The following is a 13,689-nucleotide window of genomic DNA, read 5'->3' on the forward strand; positions in this document are numbered from 1 at the left end:
ACACGTAGCGCTTGTACGTGCTTTCAAGAACTTGAGCATTTCCACAATCATCAAGGTTTTACCAACATCCGTGTCAAGGATCCTGGCAACACAACTTGCTACCATGATGAATGATGATGGATGATGCAGATGCAAAGGAAGATAACATCATCTCAGATTTCACCCTTGACGGGGCCAAGGAGATAGAATCTGGATGATCGACCGAGAGACATTTAGCACTCCGCTTCTAATGTTCTCCTTGATGTGCTAGTGTATCCCATTCATTGAAATGGTTTGGTATCTAGAACATCAAGTAAAGGTCGGACTTCGGGAACACAAAGATCCATAGGGGCAACTAGGGAGTAAATCCTACGAAATCCCTATGGGGAGGTGGCCAATTTCATCAAATAAGATACTATAATAATAGGTCTACCGGATGGGTGTGTTGGCCACGACATCCACCTTACCGGTTATCGAGAGACCAATATTATAGTTCTTGGGAAATGTTCCAACCCATCATATCTGCCTAAGATTCAGATCTGGTTGGTGTCAGGATATTCCAGACTCATCGAGTCTAGGAAGAAAAATGAAAGTTTGCAACACAAATCGACGAGATGACGTTGCGAGATTCTCGGGAGATGAACTACGATAGCAAGCTCCAAAACATGAGCTGGTTCTGCTACAAACATGTGAACATGTTGTCCAAGACAAGCATGACCACAAAGTAGTCTTATAATAAAACACTACCGAATTCAGGAGGGGAACCATCATCGAGGATATCGAAGTCCTTGCATAAGGTATACTCTTAAGAAGGAACTTCTTCTCCTTGAACAATTCAATCAGTGGCTTGGTGTGCTAGGGACACATATAGATTGAAGGTTGCAAGTCTTCAAACCACAGAATTCTTCGCACGTGTGCATGACTAATTTGGAATGATTCCAAGAAAACAACATTGACTTTCTCGAATCCACGGCGGCAACTTGCATCAGATGCACATGAATTAAAGGAAGTCACTACCTTCATCCAAACATATGCTTCATGAGCTAGCATGAACAAATGCCTTCAAAAGTTTCCAACACTAACTTAATGTTCAACAAAATCATGGAGGAGATAAGGATGTTGTCAATGGGCTCAACAACAATTCATCTAGGTTTCCTTTTAAAAGGAATTCCATAGTTAAGTGAACACGGTGATAGCATTGGTCAGACCAAAGATGTAATGGTGTATGCTCGAGGAATCAACCACGAGTAAGACAACATTACAAATATCGTTGGTTCTGATTTGATTTGACGATAGCCCACACTCAAATCAAAGGATTGATAAGACAATAGATCCAGCAACTGATCACAGGGACCAATCGATGAAGATATCATCTTTCTTCAACACACACTACACAAGAATATCCCTTTGGAACGAACTAAGTCAGGCAAGCTTTTATCTTCCAACTCTCCAAGTCGTTGTCTAACTTAACCAACTAGCTCAGGGATATCCAACACAGATTCTTGGAGAAGGATGGTTCACAAAAAACCAACTTGATCACGAGCTCAACATAGCGGTCAGGTGACAACCTGGTAATACTTCTGAGAAGATATTCAGAAAATCACGAGCCACCGGTATGTTACTAAGCTCGAGAACAATCTTGCTTTTCAGGGCAAGACGATATGATCAATAGAGCAAGAATTTGAAATAATCCTAACTCATCGATCGAGGAGTGAACCAGGAGAATGGACTAGGTAGCACGATCAATCTTAGAATGATGATTCAATAACCAACACACTAAGAATAAAATTATTGTCCTTTAACTACCCAGCAACGAGGTTGCTAGGCGTATTGATTTCACACATCACAATTCATTTGTCGGTATTCCGGTTGCATCAACACGAAGACCGAGGAATGACTAATGACGGCAAGAAGTATCACTGTACCAGGAGTTCATAGGATGGGGTGCAATTCCTATAACAATCCCGATTTAAAGATGGTAATACTCCAAGGTAGAACAGAACGAAAGCTGGATTAGCAATTTGATCTGCGGAGCACAACTTCTCTGACCCAATCCTGGATATGGAAGAGGTACTGGAGTTTGTTTCTCCTAGTCATTCTGCGATAGAATGGCTTGACGGACCACAAGAGTAATAGGCATCGATAAACGAACGCACGCATACTCTTGGCTATCAATTGATAGACGAGGGTCAGAATGCAACTAAAGAGAGACAACTCAAGGAACATATGATTTTCTGAGTTGTGGATGCATGGTTTAGCATGTCGAACGAATTCCACATGTTTCTTCCGGATAACCCATGCAGAAAAGTAGAACTGGCAGAGTCACAATATATAACGGAGAACTCATCAAGAATAATCCTGTTGTGATATTTCAGTTCAACGAGGAACTTCTGCCATAAGTAGTTCATGGTATTTGGAAGAAGAAGATACCACGGACTTTAAGGACTATCGCAAAGGTTACTAATATCCTAAAGGAACTAGCAAACACTATCAACATGAAGTAAGTAGAGTGAATCTTGGGTTCAAAGCCCAAGGAGTAGAATACCTACTACTAAGTGGCATCACGGGATGCTTTCGAGAATAAAAGCCAGAATCATCACACTGGGACACCAAACATGGCTAGACTACTAGATGATCCCCTGAGACACCTAGGGTCATAGTAATAACTCCAACATAAAGGTCGAGGCAGTAGAGTACCTCAACTCAACAATTTGTGTGATTAACCTGGCCTAAAGGAACATTGAAACCAGAGGAAAAGGATTTGCAAATGCATCAGACTACTTAGAAACCTGGGATGACTCGGACAGCATAACGGCTGTAAATGCTCAGAAAAGATTTGAGACATTCACAAAAATGGTGGCATAACCACTCAAAGGCACAATATCAAGGTTTCGAGATCAACAATTTAACATACGGAAGTAATAGGAACTGAAACGAGGCTTAAGTCCAACAATTCTATAGGTCTACGGATTAGTAACACGTGATCCTAATAGAAAGAAGAGATAGCCTAGTTCTTAATCCCCGCAGGAAGAGAAGATGATGACTCAGATCAGAAGGCCATGAGGTATAAGGAGTAAAAAGAGCCTTACGTTCCATCCCACAATCAATTCCCTTATATAACTAAAGAATTTCTAGACTCAACTTCGACCAGTTTGGCTTGGTAATCCTACAGGCAGTCAAGCTCTGATACCAACGCTGTCAGGACCCCGACTCAATGCCACATCGATCTAGCATGTAACACCTCATATCACTTTGCGGCCTCACGCACGGTATTCCCACGGGTGTCGCCTTACCTTTGCCCGGGACCGTTTGCGCCTTTTGGCACACGTATATGACAGTGTCGCTAGCATCCATATGATAAGGAGCCCGGGCTGACATGGCTAGTCGTAAACCCAAAGTGGCACAGACTTACAGGGACAGGCATCCATGACCCAGCATCGAACGTGTCGGTCATCAGCGAGTGAATCCAGGCTGTAGCACTGGGCTAGCAGGACTCCGGTGAACCGGGCTGTAGCGGGCTAACAGGACTCCGGTATTCATCGCGTGACATTTCCCCGAAGGGACAGACACAGGAACGAAGAAGGACACATGCCGGCCAGCCTAAGTGTTCCGGAGCAGTAGCAAGCTACCATGGCTCAGTGGAAACACTAGGAGACATTTCCCGGTAAGAGAGGCTACTAAAGATAAACAACTAGATGGTCAGATCCCACACATACCAAGCATTTCAATAACATACACACAATATGCTCGATATGTGCAATACAACATGGCATCACAAAATGACTCTACGACTCAAGTAGTTTATTCAATAGGCTCCGAGGAGCGAGATATTACAAACATGGGTCTCATGACCCAACATTCAGAGCATACAAGTCAAAGCACAAGCGGAAGCTATCATGTCTGAGTACAGACATCTATAAATGAAAAAGGCTGAGAAGCCTGACTATCTACCAGATCCTGCCGAGGGCACAAGATCGTAGCTGAGGTAACAAGCTAAACGTCGAAGACCACGCGGAAATACTAGTGAGACTGAAGTCTCTCTGCAAAAACATAAAATAGGCAAACGTGAGTACAAATGTACCCAGCAAGACTTACATCAGAACTATCTACATATGCATCATTATCAACAAAGGGATGGTGGGGTTTAACTGCAGCAAGCCAGCTTTGACTCGGTGGCTATCCTGAACTACGACTGCGAGTAACTTTTTGAGGTGGCGCACACGAGTCCACATATTCACCATATCAATACACCACTATGGATCCGCTCCCGTCTCCCTACGAGAACGCCATCCATAGCACTCACGCTTATCTTGCGTATTTTAGAGTATCCACTTTCACTTGTCTATGAACTGATATAAGCAACCCAGAAGTCCTTTTCCGCGGACACGGCTATTCGAATAGATCATGTTAACCCTGCAGGGGTGTACTTCTTCACACACGCTCTCACCACTTACCGCCGTTTACACGACATGTACTCGGCAACCTTCAAGCGGAAGCCCAACGTGGGTGTCGGCCACGGCCTACCTAAACACTCAAGTCTCTAGTCCAGGTTTATCGCCTATTCGGGTTCCATCCATGAGGAGATCCGGCCGGAGTTTCGCTCACAGCCCCAAACGATGTGAACAGGGTTCCCGAGACACCAAACGGGCGCCGGTACACCGTGCCACGTGCCTACCGCATCACAGCCCACCCCTACGGTCAGCGCTGCGCACGGCCTCCAGCATACTACAAACACCAGAAACTACTTGCAACTCCTGGACAGAGGACAAGGGTGGTCAAGAAGCCGAGAGGGTCCATTGGTTTCGGGCCCAATGCGTGGTAGTAGCTGAATCATGGATCACAAACACAGAACTCAGTTCCTGAGGACGGCTGCAATGAGACAACCCACCATGTACTCCTACATGGCCTCTCACCGCTACCTTTACCAAAACGTGTTCACACACTTAGCTCACACATAGTAGGACATGTTCACACGCCTCTGATTCATCCCCGATGAATCAGACCTGACTCAACTCTAAGCAGTAGCAGGCATGACAAACAAGCATGAATGAGTAGGCACAACAGGGCTCAAACAACTCCTACTCATGCTAGTGGGTTTCATCTATTTACTGTGGCAATGACAGGTCATGCAAAGGATAAAGGGGTTCAGCTACCGCAGCAAGTAACAGAAAAATCGGTGTTGTCCTAATGCATTAAAAGAGAGCAGGAGCGAGAGAGTAGGATTGTATCGGAATGAACAAGGGGGTTTTGCTTGCCTGGCACTTCTGAAGATAACATTGAGTCTTCATCAGTGTCAACGATCACATCAGCGGTATCACGTCTATTGAGAGGGGACAAATACCGGCAACACAGAAGGGAACACAATCAATGCAATGCACAATATGATGCATGATCATGACATGGCAAAATGAATGTGTTTTGGGCTAATGCAACTAGCAACAGATTAAATGAAGTTGGGTTGAATACAAGATTCAAATTCAAACTCCATATGTGACTATTCAAATGCCATTCACTTCATTTGTCCTAAACAGTAGTGATAAGTTGTTCTAACATGCATGAAAATGGTACAGATGGATTCCTTGAATTTTTCTGATAATTTTTCATATATAATTTATTTAATTTGGAGTTACGGTTAATTTTCTATGAATTTTAGAAGTTTATACAATTTTCTGGAATTTTTTGAATTATTTATAAAATAAACTAAATTCCAGAAAAGGAATATTGCGTCAGCATGACCTCATAGTGACGTCAGCAGGTCAACGGGCGCCGTCCAGGTCAAACTGACCTGTGGGACCCATATGTCAGCGTCACAGGTTAAACAGGGGGGGTTTATTTTAGTTTAATTAAGGATTAGGGCACTAGGGCCCACATGTCAGTGTCAGCAGGGGGGGTAATTAAATTAAAATAAACTAACTAATTAACAGGGGGGCTGGCCCCACCTGTCATCGACCCAGGGGGGGTCAAACCCCTGGTCAGCAGGGCCTAACCCACCGGCGGCTCGTCGCCGGTGGCAACAGGCGCGGCGGAGGGTGCGGGCTCGCTCCTCCGGCGTCCAAATGGACGGAGGAGAGCGGCTACGGGGAGCTGGAGCTCACCCGCGCCCATTTCAGCAAGCAGCAGCAGCTAGGGCGGCCGGAGACGATGGCCTCGAGCTCGGCAGCGGCGGCTGGAGCTCGGGCGTGCTCGGTTTCGGCGTTACACGGCACGGCGGGCGCGGCCGATGGGCTCTACGGGATGCTGGGGTCACCAGGAACACCTGGAGGCAACGAGCGCAGGCGGAGAAGCTCGGGAGCACGGAGCTCACCGGCCATGGCGGACGGCGGCTTCGGGTGCTCGTGGGGCGGCGGCTACAGGGCGCAATCGAAGGGGGAAAGAGGGAGGGGAGGCGTAGGAGCTCACAGCAGTGCCGTAGGGATGAATAGCCGGCTCGGGGGCGCGCCGGAGTGGCCGAATCGATGGAGAAGATCCTCGGCGGCCGGCGAGGGGAAAAACGTCGGGGGTGGCGTTCCGGGGCTCTTATGGTCACGTGACACGACGAGGAGGTCGAGGGAGGACCGGCGGAGCTTCCTGGGGCGTCGGTGAGGCTAGGGGTGGCCGGTGGCCATGGGTACGGCGACGATGGCGGCGAGCTCCGCTCGGTGGTGTGCGCGAGAGGGAAACAGAGGAGGGAATGGGGTCCAGGGGGAGAGAGGGGAGGTGCAGGGGGCGAGGGCGGCTCCGTGGCGTCGCGAGGGAGTCGGGGAGGCTGCCACGGCGAAGCAGGAGGTGGCCGGCGCTCTTCGGGCGCGCGCCACGCCTCGCCTCTGCCTACTGGCAGAGGAAGAAGAGGACAAGGGGGGAGGTGGGCTGGGCCGGCTGGGGGGGGGAACTGGGCCGGCTCTGGTGGCTGCGCGGGTAAGGCCAGGTAGGCTTGCTCTTTTTTATTTTTTTGTTCTGTTTGTTTTATTTAATTTATTTTGCCACTGTTTTGAATTAAAATAATAATTCAAACAATGCCAAAGCTCCTCTGAATATTTTATATTGCTAGATGGACTTTTCCAAAAGCTTATAAAATATTTCAGGGGGTATTTGAAATTATATTCTATTTATATGAATATAATTCAAATTCAAATAGCTAATGATTTAAATCCAAAGTCCCAAAAATAATCCCTTAAAAATGTTCAATATTTTGGTTGGGACCAGAATCCTTACCAAAAATTATCAAACATTTAAAAAGAGCATTTTGAAGCAATGAATGAGATTTCTAGGGTTTTTGCCCCTCTTTTATTTAAGTTTTTGAGGCTTCCAAAATTCCCTCAGTTCAAATTTTCAGAATTTAAACATGATGCACACATGAGCTAGCCTAGAGCATTACCAGAAGCTAGGGATGTGACATTTCCGGTTAATACAATTCTAGCATGAATAATAAACATTTATTATGATATAAGGAAATATAAATAACAACTTTATTATTGCCTCTAGGGCATATTTCCTTCACATACTTGAGATGGTATGAGCTCTCGTCGTTGGTCATACATGAGTTGGGGGGCGTGTATTTGTGAATATGCTCATATCTTTCGGAACTGGCCGGGGGGAGGGGGGGTCATTAGGGATCATTGGTATGTTGCAATGCCATAGTGTGCACCATGGTAGGCATTGACAAGCTGTGATTTGTAGCCGGGGAGCGATGACAACACGGGACAACAAGGATCGACGCGACACGTGCACCATGTGCTCTCAAGATAGCTCAAAAATTAAGAATGGGTTTAGTTGGTTAAAATTCAGAAAAGTTGGTCATTTCTTCATTTATTTTCTCTCGGTTGCATGCATGTATGTTTTTCTTTTCCAGAGGCGCGGCTATGTGGCGCCTTTTTTTTGAGGGGTAAAAGCCTTTTATTACTCAAAATCCACAGAGAGTGGGATACAAGTTTGGTCATGTGGCTGGCCAAACCACACATGACGCCCTGGGAGTAAAGACAAAGCATATTTGGCTAACTTGTGGGCTTCAACATTCGCCGCACGCCCTTCAAAAATAAACTTGCTAGTAGATGGAACTCTATGTCTAATCTCTCTGATTATAGCACCATATGCTCCTTGGCTTCCCTTGGCTAGATCGTCAACAACCTGTTTGCAATCGGATGCCACGATGTAGTTATGTAGGTTGAGGTCTTCTGCCAACGCCACGGCTTCGCGACATGCTATGGCTTCCAGCGTTGGTGCATCCCATACACCTGCAATGACGAGCGCTGAGCTGCCCAAGTAAAGACCCTGGCTATCTCTGCATATAGCAACTGTTGACCCTCCTCTCTCCGACCGGGTTCCCGCATCTACATGGATCTTTGCATAGTTTGCCGGGGGTGCCCTCGGTCTCACTGCCCTTGTGTTCCCAGTCGTAGTCCGACTATGTTTCTTGGGCTTTCTAAGCACATCAAGATCTTTAATGTACCTAGATACGAAGGCCGATATTGCATGTGGAGTCTGAAAAATTCCTTCATGTATAGCTTTCCTCCTAGATGTCCAGACAGCCCAAAGCATCACTGCCACCAAGGTGAACTGCTCATGCGAGAGGGACCCCAGCAGATTGAAGAGCCAGCTCTTGGCCCGGTTCTCACTTGTGGCAACAATGTCGCAGCCTAACTCCTCGTCCACAAGCGCCCAAGTATATCTCGAGATAGTACACTCGAGCAAAGATTGTCGCAGGAGTCCGGAGCGCCGCAAAATCCACATGTGCTCATCGTCGACATATTCCGGTGTGCCCTCACATCTTCAGTTGGCAGTGATTGTTTCGCAAGTCGCCATAAAAACATTCGAACCTTCGATGGCACCTCCGTCTTCCAGAGAGACTTCCAAGAGCTGGACTCCGCATGCGAAGATGAGGATCCCGATGCACCATATAACCAAGCTTCTCTTCGTTGCATCGTCGCCACGAGCATATTGTATGCTGACCGCACCGTAAACTGGCCCGAGCGCTCGTGAGCCCAGCCCCAGAAGTCGTGCATGGGTGTTGTGGGCAACGCTATACTGAGTATTAATTTAGCGTCAAAAGCAAGGAATGTGGAGTTGATCAATGTCCTGTTCCATGATGCATTTGTGTGATCTATCAGTTTCGAAACCGTGACTGGTGGTGCCGCTGCTAGAGATCCATAAGGTCTCATCATCTCTAGACGTGGGAGCCAGTTTCCTGTCCAAATGTCCGTGCTCTCTCCATTGCCAATGCGCTTGATTAAGCCCAACTTTAAGATATCTCGCCCCTCCATCAGGGCTCTCCAGACCTGACTCGGGTGACTCCCAAGTGAAGCTTCAAGGATGCTGGAATTTGGAAAATAAACACTCTTCAATATACGCGCACTGAGGGAATCGGGATCCTGTAACATACGCCAAACTTGAGGAGCCAACATAGCAAGATTAAACAGCTCGAAATCCTTGAAGCCAAGGCCTCCCATGCTTTTTGGTTGAGTCATAGCCTGCCAGGAGACCAAGTGTGGTTTGCGCTGGCCGTTCTTGCTTCCCCACCAAAACTTCCTGATCAATGTGTTGAGATGCTCGCATAAGCCCCTTGGCAATTTGAAACATGACATGGAGAAGACAGGTATTGCTTGAGCCACCGCTTTGACCAACACCTCCTTGCCCGTAGAGGACATCGTCCTCTCAACCCAGCCTTGAATCTTATTCCACAATCTGTCCTTTAAATATTTGAACGCGCCATTTTTTGAGGCTCCCACATCTGTGGGCATACCTAAGTATTTCTCATTCAAAGTTTCGTTAGGGACGTTCAAGATATTCTTAATGTCATTGCGAACCACCTCGGGGACACCTTTACTGAAGAAAATAGACGACTTGTCAAAATTTATCCGCTGACCTATGGCTGTGCAGTAAATATCCAGGACTTGGTTCACCTCGGTAGCCCCTACACCGTTAGCCTTGAAGAACAGCAGGCTGTCATCAGCGAATAATAAGTGGTTAACTAGTGGCGCCGTAGATGCCACTCGGATCCCACCTAGGTTGGATGACTCTCTTTGTGATTTTAACAGGCACGAAAGGCCCTCTGCTGCTAACAAGAACAAGTATGGAGATATCGGGTCCCCTTGTCGAATACCACGTGACGGACTAAACTCCTCGAGCCTTTTACCATTGAACAAGACAGAAAATTTCACTGAAGATACCATGCTCATAACAATGTCCACCCACCTGGGAGTGAATCCCAGCTTCAACATTATTGCCTGGAGATAGGGCCATTCAACTCTGTCATAGGCCTTCATTATGTCTAACTTGAGGGCACAAGACCGGTGTTTTTTGGCTTTGTTCCTTTTCATAAAATGCAAGCACTCATAAGCTGTTATGATGTTATCTGTGATCAATCTGCCTGGAACAAGAGCTGACTGCTCTGGTGAGATAATATCAGGAAGTATTTGCTTGAGTCGGTTGGATATTACCTTGGACGCGATCTTGTAGAGGACATTGCATAGACTGATCGGTCTGAACTGTTTGAGGAGAGTAGGGTTTTTTTACCTTGGGAATGAGGACCAAGATCATGTCATTGATGCAAGCTACCGACTCATTTCCCTCTACTATTTTGAGGACCACCTTCGTGACCTCTTCTCCACATACTTCCCAGTGGCGCTGAAAGAAGTGAGCTGGGTATCCATTCGGACCAGGGGCCTTAATTGGGAGCATTTGAAACAAGGCGCACTTGACCTCCTCATTGGTATATGGAGCATTTAGGAGAGCATTCATATCAGGTGTTACCTTGGTTGGGACGTGTCGGAGAACTTCCTCCATATTGTGCACCCCTTCTGACGTGTACAAGTTTTTATAATACGCCGTTGTCATCTCCTCCAACCCGGTTGGGTCCTCAATCACTTGGCCCTGCTCATCATGCAATGATTTGATTTGATTTTTGTGTCGCCTTCTACTTGCGCGTAGGTGGAAGAAGTAGGTATTTTTGTCTCCATGGACTAGCCATTCCACACGTGCTCTCTGGCGCCAGAGGATTTCCTCGCGATGAAAGAGCTCCACCAGTCTGTCAACAATTTTAGTTTCTTCCCTGGTGGGACCGGATATACCTGGGATAGCTCGCAGAAGTTGTAGCTATACTTTAAGCTGTGATATTTGTTGTCGAACCAAGCCAAAACTCTGCCGATCCCAAGCCGAGAGGTCGCCTGCCAAGTCTCCCAACTTTTCATGCAAAGATTGCACGCTCCCTCCATCCTGCATGCTCCACCTGCCCGCTACAGTGGTAAAGAGAGATTCCTCTCACTCCCACATGGTCTCATACTTAAATGATTTGGGACCCGCCCTGCATGCATACATGTTACGTAGTGTGAGAAGGATCGGAATGTGGTCGGAGCCGGCTGCCGTTTTATGATGCAAAGTAGAAGCTGGCAATGCCAACAGCCACTCCGGATTGGCCAGACATCTATCCAACCGAACACGAGTATATGTGCCTCCAGTAACCTTTTTTCGAATGTCCAGGTTGTGCCTGTGTACCCTATGTCAGACAATCCACAAGTATCAACCGCCTCACGAAACCCGTCGATCTGGGCTTGGCTCCGGCTGCCAACGCCATCATGTTCGCTCAGGTTCAGAACCTCGTTGAAGTCACCAATAACCGCCCATGGCCTGTTTTGTGTCTCCGCTATGTTTTTCAGGGTGTTCCAAGTGTTTTGCCTGTTGGGTACCTGTGCATCGCCATAGACAAAAGTGACTCGGACCTGCATGTCCACCAAGTTGTCAACTAGAGCATCAATATGGTACCTTGAGTAACCAATTATTTCCACTTTTATTTCATCATTCCAAAAAATACAAAGACCACCGCTTCGTCCAAAACTACTCACTGCAAAACTTTTATTAAATCCTAATCCTTCCGCTAACCGTTCAACCCTCGACCCTTCTAATTGTGTTTCAAGAATACAGAGGATTGAGGGGGCAAATTGCCTCGCAAGAGTGCGAAGCTCACGAACTGTCGCGGCTTTGCCAATTCCGCGGCAGTTCCAGCACAGGAGACTCATTGCGCCGGGCGAACCCCTCCTTGGGAGTTTGCCAAACGCGCATCAGGGGTCTTGCTAGTTGTTGCACTCTTCGCAATGTTTGTTTCAGCTGTGGAAGGACTCGGCTTGTTTCTCTTTGTCTCCTGCTTGGATGTGGGGCTAGGAGGGATTGCCGGAGGCGGCATTATTAAGTTTTTGTTAGCCTGGATAGGGTGATGTGGCTGTACGGTTTTTGGATCCATTAGAGCAGCCCTTTTCCTGTTTCTGTCCAGGTCTTCCATGGTGACATCGCTGCTTGACAGGTCGGGATCCACATACTGCTGGCTGCCAGCTGCAGCTCTGCCGCCACCTCGCCCAGTCCGACCGCGACCGCGGCCACCTCCAGGACTCTCCTCCCCTCCCGGGCCTCTGCCAGGGCCACAGAACCAACCTGCTTTGATGTCCTTGAAGACTAGTGCTTTTGGCGGGTGAACTCCGTCGCCGCACTCCTTATACAGGTGCCCCAGGTAACCACATACAGTGCACCAATCCGGCAGCCTCTCATACTTAATTCTGAAGATGACACGTTCCATCCTGTCCTTCTTCTTGACAACCAATGAGACTGCGTTTTTAAGAGGCTTCGTCACATCTATCCTCACCCGAACCCTGGCAAAATTGCCCTCAAAGTCCTGTGACCTTGGCTCGGCAAATATGAACTCCCCCATAGTGGACGACAGAGCCTTGATCTTGGAAAAATAACCATCAGGCAGATCATGAATTTGCAGCCAGATATCGATCTTTTTGAGTTTGATGGTTGATGGCTTGGTGAATCCGTCGTATGGCGCTAGGACCACCGCCTTACCCTTGAAGTTCCACGGTCCTTCCTCCATTACCCTCTCCCAGTCGCCAAGGCACGAGAATTGGAGTGTATAGAGGTTGTCTTCCAAAGGCCTGATCTTAACTTCCTGCGCCAGATCCCACGCCACCCGCATGCCCCTGTAGAACCAATATTGGCTGTAAGGTTTTTCGGTGTGAACCCTAGCGATCGCCATCCAACGGGTCGCCTCCTGCGGCAATTCTCCGTCCTCAACCACTACGTCTTGCAGATCATCTTCTCTTAGACCAAGTTCCTCCATCATCAATTCATGTTCGGAGGCCGAACCTGACGCCGATGAGTTAGCAGCCATGATTCTCTCGCTCGGGGTGTGGTTCCGCGAGCGGTATTGATCCTATCTCCGCCCCCTCTGCGTGGCCACCACGTCCTAGACGCAGCAGACCACCTCCTGGGAAGAACGGCAGGGGACGACAAGCTCTACGGTGAAGGCGTCGCCGTCGCCCGAGAGGAGGAAACCCTAGCTAGAGGGGAATCGCCACGTTGACTAGGTACGGGAAGGCATTAGTGGGATGCTATGTGGCGCCTGCTGCGCCGCCTTGGCACGGCTCGCCTTCATGGATCCTGAGCTGGGCCAGCTCAGCAACCAAGTGTCGGGCTGTGCTGATGTCATGTGTGTTTTTTCGTTTTTTATTATTTTATTTTTTACTTTTGTTTATATTTGAAATATTATAAATAAATATACATACACACACACGCTTTACAAAATTACTTCACATAAAATTTTGACAAATGTTAAACATACGTAGAAGAAATGTTTTTGATGTATACGAAAAATGTATAAATATGAACGTAAATGTAGAAAATGTTAATCATTCATACAAAAAAATTAATCATATATACGAAAAACGCTTGTGACAATGTCACACATTT

Source organism: Triticum aestivum, chromosome 1A, assembly GCF_018294505.1.
Source record: "Triticum aestivum cultivar Chinese Spring chromosome 1A, IWGSC CS RefSeq v2.1, whole genome shotgun sequence".
NCBI classification, from domain to species: domain Eukaryota; kingdom Viridiplantae; phylum Streptophyta; class Magnoliopsida; order Poales; family Poaceae; genus Triticum; species Triticum aestivum.